The following is a 16,264-nucleotide window of genomic DNA, read 5'->3' as shown; positions in this document are numbered from 1 at the left end:
ATTTACTTAACTACTGAAACTTACTTATAGCCAAGCTAGCTTATTATTGTATCCCAAAGTTTTGCCAAAACACAGTTGCAGACAACATACTCTCCCATAGTAATACTTGCTTCACATACATTTTTTTCAGTTCCTTAGGGATACTCATGAATGATTTTCCCTGAATTATATCTACTTGTACTGAAGCATGTCAGAATTGAAAACATTGCCACACTGGCTGAGTTCATGAATAGTGCCATCCCATGTGTATCCTGGCTCTCAGGTATCACCGGTAAACCTGAAAAGGATCAATGTATATTGTCTTAAAAATAACTGTACACCCCAGTGCACAGTAATCCATTTTGCATAGGCAAATTGCCCACTGCAAACATACAAACTTTGAATTTAGGAACAGTAGAAATAAAGGCTGTCAGTGTTCATGCTGAGAATTTTTCTTCTTTTTTTAAAAAACAAAACATGTACATTTAACTGTATTTATCATTGCCATTTAAAGCTTGATTTTATAAAACACAAAAAAGACATTAAGCGTTCAGCATCAGCAGAATTTAAACAGGAGAAACAACAGCTTTGTAAGTTATATACATGAAAGTCAAATAATTATTATTTTTTCAATATGGCAATTATACAAATGAAGTAAATGGCAAAAAGGCCTTCTAGGAATACTGTCAGCATGGCTTATCAGTTATTTTAGAAATACACAAAGATTCTGAATATCCAGACTTCTTTTGCTTTCATATTCACCTTGACTCCGAGTCAAGCTACTTGACCAAAAGTTCTGATGCAGGAAGGCATTTAGCTTCATAGCACACGTTTTCCGTCTCCAGGTACCACCTTCAAAGGAATTGCCATCACAGGGCTGAGGTGATCTGCTGCTTCCCTTTAAAGAGTGTGCAACCAAGTACCCAACCCTATGCAAAGTCAAACAAGCAGGCACCCCAAAATGGAACAATGTGCACAGTTGGGGAAAGCACGATGTTAAGTTTTCGCCGCGTAAAAATCAGTCAATGCAACCGAACAGGAACTGCAGTTGAGTTGATCTCAGGAAACACACATGGGATTCCATCGCGTTCCCGGGCGCACCTTCAGTCACTGACGGGGGACTTGTAGGCCACTGCACTGTCCACTTTGTGGATGGTCGTCGTGAAGGAGCGCAGGCGGACCTGCTCAGAGTTGGCAATGAACTGTGGTCCGCACTCTTCCCACTTTTCAGGCACAACCAAGTCTTTGTCGGTATAGATCAGCAGGTCAAAGGAGCAGGACACCTCCAGCAGTGGCAGGAAGGTCACGGTGGCCGAGATCTGTCTGATCACCGAGCGGATCTCGGCTTGGATGGCTTGCAGAGACTTCTCGCGGGGCGCACCGTCATCCCTGGACGTCTTGTCGCACTCAACGTCGAACTGCCACCTCTCCAGGACCTCCCCGTTTTCCAGATTCGAGATGACCACCACCAGCTTCTGCACCGAGCACATGCACAGCCAATCTTTCAGCTGTCCCACCACCGTGTGCAGGTATTTCACCAGCTTGGGATCAGCGGTGACAAGCAAGGAGAGTCCGTATTTCTGCACCCGAGTGAAGGTCTCGGCCCGGTAAATGCCACGCTGATACAGAATGTGGTTGATGCCGAACCAGAAGAACTCGGCCACGATGTCGGCGCTCCCTCGCAGGGTGATGCCCTGCTCCAGGGACTGCTGCCTGGCCATGGCCAGCCCCCAGGCAGCCGGGGCGCGTCTGCTCTGGCACCGAGAATGTCAATGTTAACAAGAAAAGTCAGCATTTTGGTTTTAGTGGAATGTCCTGAAAAGTAGCCCATACTATTTCTAGGTGATAGATCACCAGTCACTGATTGCTTTAATTATGCCCTCAAGGAAATCCACCAACATACCCTCATGCTGCGTTCTTATTTATATCATCGCCTTGAGTTTCCTGTTTGCACAGAGATGTAACTGAACTCAGAGGTATAAGAAAGAAGTTACAATAAATTGCATGCCAAGTGAGTGTAGGGATTGAGTTTGGAAGATCTATGTGCTATTACTTCTTTTCTTCCAAAGAACCTTTCTTTTAGGTAGGTAACATCATTCTATCATTCTGTACATATACAATGAAACATATTCAGAGGCATCTAGTAAACAGCCCAATGACATAGATTTTATGAGAGAGAGAGAGACTCAACTTAAATCTGCATTTTTCATGGGACTCCAAATCCAAGTTCTACCTGGCCTTGATCTTAAATACACACAGGAATAAGTAGAAGATGTGGCCTATCACAGATACTTGTACAGAAAGAATGTAAATTAATACTGCTCTATCTGAAGAATGTGTTGCAATGATTCCTCAGATAAATAGACTAGCTGGCTGAGATTGTCTGGGGCCCCTCAAAGAGAGAAAATGTGAGAGAGTGAATTGAGCCAGGGCTTTGCGTTAACAAAGTGAATTGGTGTTGATAATGCATCATGTGTCCTTGGGAAAGTGACTTACCTTTATTCTGCCTGAATTTCCTAACATTTAAAGTGGAGGGACAATGTCGATGATGATTGAAGTGCCTCTCAGGGTGTTTGAGAAATGAATGAAAGACATTTGCATTTTCTTACGCTACTCATTACACATTGTAGGTGTTTAAATTATATTCCCTCCTCTCACCTTCTCTGCTCCTCTTAATATTTTGTAAAGGTGTTCCTTTCTTTTGGGTCCTGAGAGAGAACTACAGTTTTACTCTTAAATATGATTTTGTCCCTTGGCAGGTGAAACAGCAATCACACCTTCATCTGACTAATATGTGAGTGTGTCATCCACATAGTTATTTGCTGCCAATGTCAGTGCTTACTAGAGAGGGATGATTAGAAAAATACTAGCCACTTGGAATAATACAGCCACATGTTGTATAAACATCATTTGTTTCCAAGTGTTTGATACATGTTTCATATATGAGAGAGAGCATTACATGTGTGTATAATTGTAGCAATTAAGACATGCAAGGAAGAAAAAAATGCTACCAGAACTCCATGTCTTGAAGCTATTGCAGCCCCATTCAATGAACACAATATGGGCAAAAAAGAATAATCAGGTGAGAAAATCGATTAGCATGAGTGGGTAGAATTCCCAAAATTCCATGGGTAAAATAGGAAATAGAGTTCTATAGTTAAACTAAGTCACTGAGAAGGTAGGTATGTTTCAAATGAAGAAAGGGCATGACATTTCACATTCTTGTCAGTGTTCTTCAAGAACCAGGGTTGAGAATGATTAGGAAGGAACTGAGGATCACATAAATTGGCATCTGTGGAGATAAATCATGGGGTAAAAAGCAGAAAAAGGGCAGCCATGTTGACTAGACTAGAGAGGCACACACTGCATGGGATCCCAGAGACAACAGAATGTCCTCACAACGCTCAGAGCTGCTTTCTCCCTTCCTGAGATGAATGTCAGCAACCCCCTCATGCATTTCGTCAGCACTTTTGAAAATTGGTACCAACGTACTTAGATACTAGACAAAAAAAGAGAAAGTTCTGTATTAAAAACTGAAATGAAGGATTATGTGATGTTAAGAAACTTCCTTTGAGGCATGATTACCAAGGGCCTGGACTTTGCTAAGGCTCACTGTTAAAGCCCAAAATAGACACATGCAATATGGGTTTCCCCATTGATTCAAAACAGAATTCCTTCCCTGTGGTGCTCCCTAGGATGGAAATAATAAGGAATGCACTCTGAGACGTGTATTAGACACTTTACTTGCAAACTTTATGTGTAATCACTGTATGCTAGAGCCTGTGGTTCTCAATCAAAGGATGTTCTGCCTCAGGCCACTCACCTCCACCTGAGGCATCCAAAAGTAAATGTGGGGACTTGGGGTGTCACAATGACTGGTGAAGGGAGATGGCTAGGGGTATATATAGTTCTCCAGCCATAGATGCCAAATCTTCTGCAGTCCCACACATTGAGAACTGCCGCATCCCCAATGCCAATAGCAACTCTATTTACAAAAAGCTGGCTAAACATATTTGATAATGCTTTTTAGGGACAATTCCACTGAAAGCACATTGATATTTGTTGGGTTCAGTTGTTAATTATTTTGTATTCCTCTGAGGCAATGACTGTGTATATCATATAAACAATATACATATTTGGTGCCAAGTGGGACACGTTAAACAATACTACAAAAGGCAAAAAGGAATGCTTAGTATATAGTAAGCTGATGGATATCATAGAAACACTGGGCTTCCTAAAATCCCTTTCCAATGTTAATTTACTTTTCTGAACCCATCACTGAATCCTTAATATTAATAGAAAAATTATTCCAATTTGCCCTTACTGAGTTATTTCTATCAGATGCATGCCAGAATTCCTGTGCTCTAACAATCTAGTCATGCTTCTCCTACATAACTTCCTGTTTTTATTTCTTCTTTTGTTTCTGTGCTTCCCTCACAGAAAATGGAAATCCCTTCACCCATACTCTTTACATGTCTGAATCTAATCAATTTTGTCATCCCAAGCCCTGTTAAAAAGCCAAAATCCTCATAAAACTTTCCTCATTCTATTTTCTAAGATTAGGAAATTATCTCTCACTTTCTGAATTGTACTACTATTATTTTCTGTCCCTTTCTTAGGATATTTGGTATTCTCTGTTATAATTATTTCTGCATATCTCTCCTCTATCTAAATTATAATAATAATAGAAATGCTTTATCTTGTCCATTTCTGCAGCCTCATAACACCTTAGAGTCTCTGTGCACATGGTTGATAATTAATGAATAACTGCTAAATTAATGACAAGGCCTTGAAAAGCGAACCTAGGGATCTGAGGTAACAAGTGGCTGAGGAAGAATTAAAGGAGTTAGTACTGGATAGTAATCACGCTTTATGCAGTATTAGCACATGTTCAGTGACTTATTCTTTCACTGCAGTTGAATTTAAAAGAATATAAGTACATTAATGTTGTGTCAAGCCACCCACTTGGTGGCAATTCATTGTAGCAGCCCCAGAAACATTTAAAAAGTAGAAAAAAAAATGAAAAAAGTTTGCTAAATAAAGTGGGCAAATACATTTCCATGAAAATGTACTTTGACTTCTAGATTGGCTTACCTTAGGTAGCAATATTAGATAAATTACTTATATCATCCAAGTCTCATTTTATTTGTTTATAAAACTGGAATTCAAATATATCACCTCCATGAAGTTATTGTGAGGATATAAGAAATTACTTTCATGTAGTTTTATTTAAAACTAGTGACCTGTCACGAGAAATTGTAGCAGCCCCAGAAACATTTAAAAAGTAGAAAAAAAATATATGAAAAAAGTTTGCTAAATAAAGTGGGCAAAGACATTTCCATAAAAATGTACTTTGACTTCTAGCTTAGCTTACCTTAGGTAACAATATTAGATAAATAACTTATATCATCCAAGTCTCCTTTTATTTGTTTATAAAACTGGAATTCAAAGAAATCACCTCCATGAAGTTATTGTGAGGATATAAGAAATTGCTTTCATGTAGTTTTATTTAAAACTAGTGACCTGTCTTGAGAAATTGTGCAAGACCCGGGACCCCTTCTCCTACCCCTCCCCCCCGCCAGCACCATGGGACCACCCCAAGTCCCGGAGTCTGGCCCCATGTGGCTGGCATGCTGTGGGACAGCGCCAAGTCCTGGAGTGCCGCCCCAATGCCCCACCTACAGGCCGTGAAGAGCAGCCACCGGGACCCCCACACCCCTGCGGGGCCGCAGGAACCCTAGCGGAAGCCTCACAGAGCGGCCACCGGCCCCACCCCTGCTGCCCTGCCCCCACTGTGCTCAACACCATCTTGTGATGGCATTACAGCATGAAGGTCAATTTGCATATTACTTCTTTATTATATAGGATACTAGAGGCCCAGTGCATGAAATCGTACATGGGTAGGGTCCCTAGGCCTAGCCTGCAATCAGGGTCATCTTCTGCCCGCTCGCCAGTCCCCAGTCCCACCCCACTGCCACCCACCCCGGTTCTCTGTGGTTCCCCATTAGCCATCCAGTGATGGGAGCCTATGGGCTTGGGGGAGGGACCCAGAGGTGGTCAATGCACCTCATAGCAACTGGTCTATTGGTTGTTATGGTCATTACAGTTGCTGGCTTTTTATATAGAGAGGTAATAATTACTTCCCATCAAAAACTTTTTCTCAGAACTTTTCAATATCTCACTGAAACACAATGTACTTAACAATTCAAATTAACATTCTTTCCTTTTAAATTCTTCTTAGTTTGAGAACATTGATTACTAAGTCAATGGGATATCCCAAAGTGAGTCTTTAGTTGAAGTCTTTCCTAGATGGTAAGCAATTATACAAATAAAGATGTTTCTTACTTCTTAGCCACTATTTCTCACATCTGATTTTGAATATGCTTGGGAGAGGATATAATTATAAACATTAATTAGTAGTCAGCAGAATAAAGTCATTTCTTCATATTAGCAGTATGTCAGTCCCAAACGCTCCAGCTTTCAGGGAAATGAGACCACAAATGTTTAGTGCTTATTAGATCAGACAACTCAATGAAAATGTACCATTTTTGTTAATATGCTGATTTGCAAAAATGTAACAGAGTTACTCAGGTGAAGGGATAAAGACTCATTACGTATGTAAAAAATACAAAACTGTTTAAGTTGAGCTACAGTGGCTGAGCCCTGTCCTGAGCATAAATAGGTTGCTGGTTTGATTCCCAGTCAGGGCACATAACTGGGTTGTGGGTTCAGTCCCCAGTCAGGGCACATATGGAAGGCAACTGATCAATGTTTCTCTCTCACATCTCTCTCTCTCTCTCTCTCTCTCTCTCTCCTCTCTCTCTCTCTCTCTCTCTCTCTCTCTCTCTCTCTCATTTTGAGTGTTGAGTTTTTGGTGCCTCCTTAAATGCCATGTTGTAAGAGAGGACCAAAGGCAAAATTCAATGACATATAGAACACTCTAGGTTTTGGGATTCCTTTTATTTGCCATGTGCCTTTTTATAATATGATAATCTATTATTTTCATCAATAAATCTGGTTTAAATAGGATTAGAGGTCCTTAATAAGACTCTAAAACCATGTTCTGCCTTAAGAAGCAATTAATATTGTATGAGAGAGCATAGTATCATATATCTATTGAAAAATTAGTCTGTGTAAGAAACCACATATACTCATTTTTATTTATCTGGGCAGTAGTACATTTCTTTAAAAAGTACTTGTTAATGCTATTAAAGAATCAAGCTTACAGAATAAATATGATCTGAGGTTTGTATTTTTATGGTACACTATAGATTATACATTATGTTAAAAATACATGAAATACTAAGAATGGTAAATAACATCAACCACTGCTAATGGCTTCAGAGCATTATAACTAATGTCTCATATCCTAACTTAGTTCTTTATTGTATAGGTTAGAAAAATAGATATGACATTATAATAAAAAAAAACAGCTCCTAGAAATAGATAGTAGAGATGTAAAAGTAAAATCACATAACCTCTGACTGCCTGACATTAATCCACTTCAGTCAAAAAGTTTAAGAATATACTCTATGCAAGAATAGTCCTTACAAAATAGCTATGACATTATAATAAACAAAATTCCTGAAAATAGCTAGTAAGAGTGTAAGGAGAAAGTTTATAGAAGTACTATATAAAACTTAATAGTCAAAAATTTTTTTCAGAAAAATTCATTTTTCTGTTTCAGAAGAATGCCTATAAATGATTCTTGCTTCAGAATCTCATCTCTTAATCTCAGAAGTCAGGAGATTTTTAATCAGAGAGAAACCAATTTTGCATGCGCATGCACATACACACACACACACACACACACACACACACCAACCCACACCTGTTCTAAGCAAGAGCTGTGGGGATTTTACCAAGTGAATTTTGGCAAAGAGAGAGCTTTCCTTGAATGCAGCTTTGCATGAATCTGTCCGGTTACTAAAAAGGACATAAATAGCTATAAATACAATAGTATGAATGCATTTCTCTTTTTAAGTTCTGAACTTTGTGCAGTTTGGAGAGACTTCTAATTTTCTATAGGTTTAATACACTATTTCTGACACTAGACAAGGCAGACCAAACTAGGCTGTGTATTAACATGGAAGGAAGTAGAAAAGCATAGCTAGGAAACAAAAATAGAATCCAAATACTAAGCCAAATTTTCCTGAAGTTTATACCAATGGTATAATGAGCAGGGATTACAAATTAATGTAAGAACTGCATCATAGATATCAACTGTCTTGCTTTTCTGTTGCTGTATTATAAACCACTAGAGGCCCAGTGCACGAAATTCATGCACTTGGGCCGGGGGTGGTCCCTCAGCTCGGCCTGCACCCTCTCACAGTCTGGGAGCACCAGTATTGATTGCCCCAAAGAGGTAGGCCCTGTCCACCCAATAATGGGCTCTGCTATGGATTGCCCCCACCGAGGGAGGCCCCACCCACCCATTGCACCTGCCGGTCGGTGGCCTGGACCTCCCTCTTTGGGGTGATCATGGAGCCCCCCGATTGATCATCCCACTGGCCAGTGGACTGGGCCTCCCTCTGCAGGGCAATTATGGGGTGATTACAGGGCCCCCACCAATTGCATGGCACCTGCCTTGAGTGCCCTGGTGCCAGTGGGTGTCATAGTGTGGTCATCCGGATGGTTGTTCTGCTGTTCGGTCGCTAGGTCAATTTGCATATTACACTTTTATTATTATAGATAATAAAACATAGGGAGTTAAAACAACAGAAATGTGTCTTCTCTCTCCTAATCTGTGAGATGATTTGGCTAATCTCTACAGTTTTGTTGCTCCATGCAATACTAGCTGGTATCCAAGGTCAAATGGCCATGCAATGTCAGACCATCAGGCCAACCTCAAATTGGCCTGCAATGTTCAAGATACCTCACGAACATGGTTGGCATTTGGTCATGGCTGTTGACGAGACTCGGGTGAGAATGACAATCAGCAAGTTAGTTTTCCATGCAGCCTCCTGTGTGGCTTGGGTTTCTTATACTGCAGCTTCTGGATTCATTAAGGCAGAGAGGGGAAGCTGCCCATCATCTTAAAGCCTGGATTTCTAGAATGTCACTTGTGACATGTTCTGTTGATCAAAGCTGATGGTAAAGGCTAGCTCTTCTCCAAGGTAAAGGTAAGTAAGTTCCACTTCTTTTTAAAATTTTTCTATTTTTCAGAGAGGGAGAGAAACATAAATGATGAGAATATTTGTTGGGCTACCTCCTGCATGCCCCCTCCTGGGGATCGAACCTGACACCTGGGCATGTGTCCTGAACAGGAATTGAACCGTGACCTCCTGGTTCATAGGTTGATACGCAACCACTGAGTCACATGGGCCAGGATAGTGAATATTTCTTATCTTAACTAATTATCACAATTCATACTTCTGGTCCAAATGACAGTGTCAGGAATGAACTTGTAATTCAAACCAATCTAAATAGAATCATTGCAATGTTGGCACAAAGGATACATTTCTTTCTGAAGAAATGGAGCACTAGGAGTTGTTAGCTATGTTATCCTGTATACTAGTAGGAGGGCTGCCTCAGCAGCATGCTGATCATGTGGGGCTCAGAGAAGAGGGAATGAAAACAGCGACAGCCTTGGTGATGCTGTTCTGCCATTGGAACTACCCCAAACTGAAGCTAGCTCTTACTCCAGACAACCCACATGGCAGAACTAATAAAGGACATTATCTGGACAACCCACATGGCAGAACTAATAAAGGACATTATTGTTTGGGATGCCTTTATGTGGGAATGTCTAATACTAGCAGATGATAGAATTTGATAATTTTTGCAAAACATTTAGCACAGTGTCTGGCATATAAACAGTCTTTTATCTTTTCTTTACTCGGTATGCTGAAATATGGCAGTTTCTAGTCCATCTAACAGTTTTAATTTTTTTTTCAGAAACCAGATTTATTTTATGTATTTATTTTTGTTTAGTTACCGAACAAAAGAAAAAAATCCTGGGAGTTTGGGTCCATTTGACCTTAATTTAAATACATAAAGTGGAGCTGTCTGCAATTACAAGCTTACCCACCAGAGGAATATGGTATAAATAAAAAACACAATCAAAATGTAATTAAAGAAGCTGTTTGATATTTTTGAAAGCAGTTTATGTTGATATGAAGAGATGATTTCTATTATTTTTTATGATTACAGCATTCTATTTATATTCTCAGCACTGAATTAATTTCTTTGTCTAATGCTCACCTTGCTAACGATCCTTTTAAAATACTTTAATGAGTTGCGTACATAAATCATCTTAGTGATCACAAATACTTATATGCGGAAACTCTGGAGGGAGCTTTTTAAAGTTTTTAGGGTCTCAGATAAGTCACTAAAAGAGCCCCGTTACATCTATCAAAGTGAAAAAATAGCAATTGGTGTTTTGTTTTGTTTTTCATGGACTTAACAGTGGTGAAATCTTTAAAAAATCATTCAAAAGTAAATATAAAGCAATGCATAGAGAGCCATGTAATGTATTACAACAGTCATCCAAGTATAGGCTTGGCATTAGTGTTCACTTTTATGACTTTTGCCCATAAGCTGGCATCATCCCCTAATGGGTAACTGAATTATGTGCACATAGGCAAATGTCTGTATTTTAAATGAGAATTTCCTAACGGCTGTACTATAATACATAGGGACTAAAGATACAGATCCAGAGACAGAGAAGCATTGATCAGACCATCAAACATCACAGGGAAGGTAGGAGAGGGTGGGAGTAAAGGGGAGAGATCAACCAAAGGACGTGTATGCATGCATATAAGCCTAACCAATGGACATAGACAACGGGGGGTGAGGACATGAGTGGGGAATTTGGCGGGGGGTGGGGATAAGGACACATATGTAATACTTTAATCAATAAAGAAATTAAAAATAAATAAATATTAAAAACCAGATAAGAGAAGATGACATCTTTCATTAGCTATAGATATTCATGTATGTTATTCTTAATTCTAATTTTTAAATATTGTTATCTGATATAGAAGAAAACAATTCTTTAAAAAGCATCCAGCCTCTCTACATCTCCCTGCCTCAATCACCAGAATCAGGACTACATATTCACCTGAATACCAATTTAAAAATAAATAAAAAGCATTCTACTTTTGTAAAGTGCACAAAAGTTATCTAAACAAGTCATCTACAATTTCTTTTGACAGATAACCTTGATTTTAAAAATAATACATTGACTTTGAAACAATTCCAAAATATGTGAAATAGTTAAGAGAGCTGTAATCATTGTTATAAACATCCTGAGAACAGTGACTATAATAAAATTGGTGTATGAAGTCTACAGAAAAAAACCCAAGTACAACTAACCATGATTAATGATGAACCAACTAATTGAACATGCAAACAATATTAAATAGTCGTGGATTTTGACTTGTAGCACCCTTCCTCATTAATCTGATTCTTTATTTGACAACAGCAAACATACTAGCATATTCCTTCCTTTGCTCAACTATTTTGAATCTCACAATCTTGATGTTGGAGTGGATTTTTGTTGCCTAGTCAGAGAAGTAGGATCTCAAAACTTTGATGAGGCAATAGTATTATTGACAGTGGTTTCCACAGAAACGTAAATGTATTTTTCAGTCACAATCCTGATAGGAAATGTTGCAAATCCTTATGAGACCAGGTGTTACGTAGATAATCTCTTCTGAGCAAATCAATATTACAGCCAGTGTGTCTCAATAGCTTTGAAACTACTAAGTAATTTTTTAAGTAAAGGTTGTGCTCTTGGTTCTTTCATAAGATCCCCTTTAGAAAAAAAAATTCTCAAATTGAGGAGCATAAAGTAATTGTGTTATTTCTTACTTATGTGTTTTCTACTAATGGTGGAAAATTTATCGCATGAAGTAAAGGATAGGAAAGAGGCATAATCATTATGTGGGAAGAAAGGACACTGCCTATATATTATGCATCTTCAATCCTGTGATTTAAAATGGTCTTTTTAAACTTTGCATTAAACCATGGTCGATTTCAGCAATGTTTTCTCTGAGGAAGCTCCTGGTTTTACAATGACAATAACTAGGACCATAATACTGAGTAGACAGCATCCATATCATTTGTCCCGAAAAAGGTACTGCCTAATATTATTCCCTGGTATATGCCTGAGACATAACCATAGCCCATATCGTTGCTTTGTTAAGCAAGGGTCAATTTCTTGAATTTTTTTTTTTACTATAATTTTTTCTTTGTCTTTCCTTTCACTATTGTTAATTTTCATACGTTAATGTTCATTTGAATCATGACCATTGTTTCAAGGTTCACCTCTTTATGACTGATGAAGGACTATTAGTGCTACACATTTGGCATGGAATAGATGTCTTTAAACTACAGAAGAACACAGTTGTTGCCTTTGGAGTCTCAACATTCCACCTGGTCGGCAGGAGTAAATGGGGACTCTATCTGAGGGCACCCCAAGTAATGGCAGCGATGACAACAGACCTTCATTGAGCGATGAACAAGAGCCAGGTAACTCGCTACACATTGTAATAAGTGTTGTTGGACAGTTGCTATTAAATCCACATGAGGTGAAAGCTTGGAGAGCTTACATAACATGTCCAACTCGCAGATGGTAAATTGTAATTCCAAATCTCTCTGAGGCTAAGTATTCCAAATTGCCAACCAGCTTCACTAAGACAACATGTCCCATGCTTGAAGCAACTACTCCAGTTCTTAAAAGTGAATCTTCATTTTAATGTGGGCCTGCACATGGGATTCCAGTAGGAAAATGGCCCACAAATAGTATAGGCTCCTTGAAGCAAGTCTGAGTATATCCTGAATTTGAGTATCTCCTCTGCCTTATTATATTACAAATGGAGGAGACACCAGTGCCTATTTACATGAACAAATTGGATCTCTAATACATACTAACAGGTTTTAATGGGCATCTAAATAAATGGGTAGACTATTTAGCCCTGTTTGATATGCCTGTGTGCTATGATATACTTTATACTTGCATAAAATTGTAGTTCAGTTTTATCTTTTGTTAAATATAACAGATGATATTGTTGTTGATGATGATTATGTTATATAGGTCTAATTATTTTCTAGATTTTAAAAATTAAACCTAATCATTTCTTTATATTGTGAACCTGAGACACAAAATTATAGTGTTCAGAGAAGTATTGGCAGAAAATCCATATTGTACTGAGGACTGAGTCAAAAGAAGTCACCATTTACATAAATGAAACATTACCTTACTAATATATATATATATACTAGAGGCCTGTTGCATGAACAGATTCGTGCAATAGGCCTTCCCTTCTCCTGGCTGCCGGCACCAGTTTTCCTCCAGCACCGGTTTTCCTCCAGCACCCAGAACCCAGGCCTTTGTTCCGGCCAGAGCCGCTTTCTGTCTTCAGCCTTCGCTGCTCCGGCCGGAGCCGCCTTCCATCTTCCGTCTTTGCTGCTGTGGCCAGAGCCACCTTCAGTCTTCCGTCTTCGCTGCTCCGGCTTGCCTTTAGTCTTCACTCCGCCACTTGGAGCCTATGTATGCAAATTAACCGCCATCTTTGTTGGGTTAATTTGCATACTCTCCTGATTGGCTGGTTAGCGTAGCAAAGGTATGGTCAATTTACATGTTTGTCTATTATTAGGCAAGATATATATAGCATATATATGTATATATATATTTAATATCACAATATTGTTCTTTCATCATGGCTGATTTATAAATGTAAATATACACTTCTTGTTTTTAAAAAACTTTTTAAATTTAAGGAAGATAATTTGCAATAAAATAATGTTTATAATTACTTCTTGCTTTGGTTTATAGCATTAAATAAATACATCAAAATGCAGATAATATATAAAATCCTATCAAACCTGATACTATGTTGCTTATGTAAATTGAAATACTGATAAAAGACTCCTTTACAATTTCTACTTTTTATCACTTTTATTATTATTGCTTTTTAAAAAATATTTTCCCCTAGTCTTATGCTTTGCAATGTGCTGAAAGGAATAGAATAATTTTGACATGATCCTTTTCTGTTTTTGTTTTTTGTGTGTGTGTGGGTTATTTTTTTTTCAAGTTGGCTCTTGTTTTCTTCCCTCTACACTATTACATCACTACCTGTCACTCTCGTCTCACTAAAGTACAGCTTTCCTTTTTATATAGTTTAGGTCAGATCTCTAGTGACCCTTATTTCTAGTAAAAAAAATCTCTCTAAATGCATCATGATTAAAATAAAAAGAAGAGTTTTCAGGTAACAGAAGAGCCATATGACAGCCATTAAGCTTAAAATGAATGTAGCAGGATTAAAGATTAGAATCCTATGAAATACATAGGAAGGCTGAAAAGAGCCGAAAAGGTATTCAGTACAAATTCATGCTGCTGCCCATAACAATAAGAAGGAAAATCAAAATGGAAAGTGTGTACTATACCTGCTTGACATTTCTTCAACTTCTCAATGAGATTAAAAAAGAGAATCTTTATATTTTTGAACACTTCATGAGCAAATGCTTTAAAGGACTATCACTATATTTCCCGGAAACTTCCCAACAATGAAGCATATTTACTGATATGATAATGAAATGTCAGTCAGTGCAACCCTAGGCTTTGTGGCCCATTTTTTCGATGCACACAATCAAAAGCCGAAATCCAGTTAGATTAAGAAGATAACTTTTCAGATATTCTCAGGAGCTGCTAGAAACACACATTTTAAATTGGCTTCAATAAATAAATAAAATAAGACACTCCAAACACAAAATGACAGTTGCAGAAGGTTACAGAAATTCAACAGCAGAGGAAATTAAATTACAGTCAAGCTAAAACTTGTACAAGATCCCTTTATCATTAGATGGTTGCTCATTTTATTGGTATTCTCAAATGTATAAAACAGAACAGGTACAATATAAGATGCTTAGATAAATAGGATTCTCTTATTTTGGTTTTCCAACAATGTACTTTGAACATTCGGTTAATGTAAGAAAAAGAGGAAAATAATACAGGCTAATACCTAACTAGGAATAATATGTACTCCCTGTTTTATAATATGGCATATATAAATTAAACCACTCTAGGTTTTCTTTTTTATCTGCTCCTAAAAATACTTTGCATGGAGGAAGAGCAAATCAGGTCTGCTTTTTTTTTCCCTATTTCCTTTAAAATACACTCTATATCAATTTACTTTGTGTAAGATGAAATACCCCAAAGCTACAATTTATTTGTTCTTTTCTTTTTTTTTTGTTATTTTTTATTTCAGAGAGTAAGTTAGAGGGAGAGATAGAAACATCAATGATGAGAGAGAATAATTGATCGGCTGCCTCCTGCACGCCCCCTACTGGGGATTGGTCCTGCAACATGGGCATTTGGTCTCATGAAGATGTCAGACAACTTTTTGAAGATTTGACTATCCTGTTGGTGAAACCACATGAAGAGGTGGTGAAACCACATGAAGAGACCTGAAATTACATGGTAAAATGAAAGAGCCAGAGGAGCCCTACCTTCGAGCTGTCCCCTCCAAGATGCCACACATGTAAGTAAAACCATCTTGGACACCCCAGACCAGCCCGATCAGTAGTTGAACTCACCTCCCAAGTCACCTCAGTTAATCTCAGGTGATCAAATGAACTGCCCAACCAAGTCTTATCTGAATTCCTGACACACTCCACTGGGAGAAACAAGAAATCATGTTGTTTAAGCCACTGGATTTAAGCCACTGTTATGGAGCCATACATCACTAGAACAGTGGCATACAAGCTGATTTTAACCAAAGAAGAAAAGCATATCTCTGAAATTGTTTCAGAGTTTAGAAAGAAAAACTTATTTGATCATCCCACCCAATATTATAATGAAAACAATATAGTTATCTCTTCATTAGTTTAATTCAGCTGGAAATTTCTTTAACTCTGAAATAGGAATGATTGGCCCCTATCAGAGATAAGGATAATTTTTAAATTTAACATGAATATATGCAAAAAATAAGACTATTTCAATATATTATTGGTTTTAACAAAGTAAAGCAGATTTACACACACACACAGGCACAATAATGGTACACCATATTGACTTTATAATAATGTATATCCAAATGAATGCTCAAATAAAATGAATTATTTTAACAAATATTGACCTTGAACAACATGCAAGCCCTATTCTACACATTAGAGGTCATATTTTCCTAACTATAAGTAATACTACCAAATAACTAGGCAGCTAGATGTTTCATATCTGTACAAAATTTTAACAGTACACAACATAATTCTATATAATAAAAGCCTAGGTGTTGCAATGCCCTCACGCGACGTTGCCACAAGATGGACAGCAGGGGAGGGT

General features: G+C 38.0%; 1 pseudogene; it reads right to left on the bottom strand.

Moving 5' to 3' along the window:
• Positions 1–1,082: 1,082 nt before the first annotated feature.
• Positions 1,083–1,700, bottom strand: LOC102438753 (annotated as a pseudogene).
• Positions 1,701–16,264: the final 14,564 nt, after the last annotated feature.

The sequence above is a fragment of the Myotis lucifugus genome, unplaced genomic scaffold, assembly GCF_000147115.1.
Source record: "Myotis lucifugus unplaced genomic scaffold, Myoluc2.0 scaffold_288, whole genome shotgun sequence".
Classification (NCBI taxonomy): Eukaryota; Metazoa; Chordata; class Mammalia; order Chiroptera; family Vespertilionidae; genus Myotis; species Myotis lucifugus.
The sequence above is the reverse complement of the archived record's forward strand: the minus strand, read 5'-3'. Positions and strand labels throughout refer to the sequence as shown.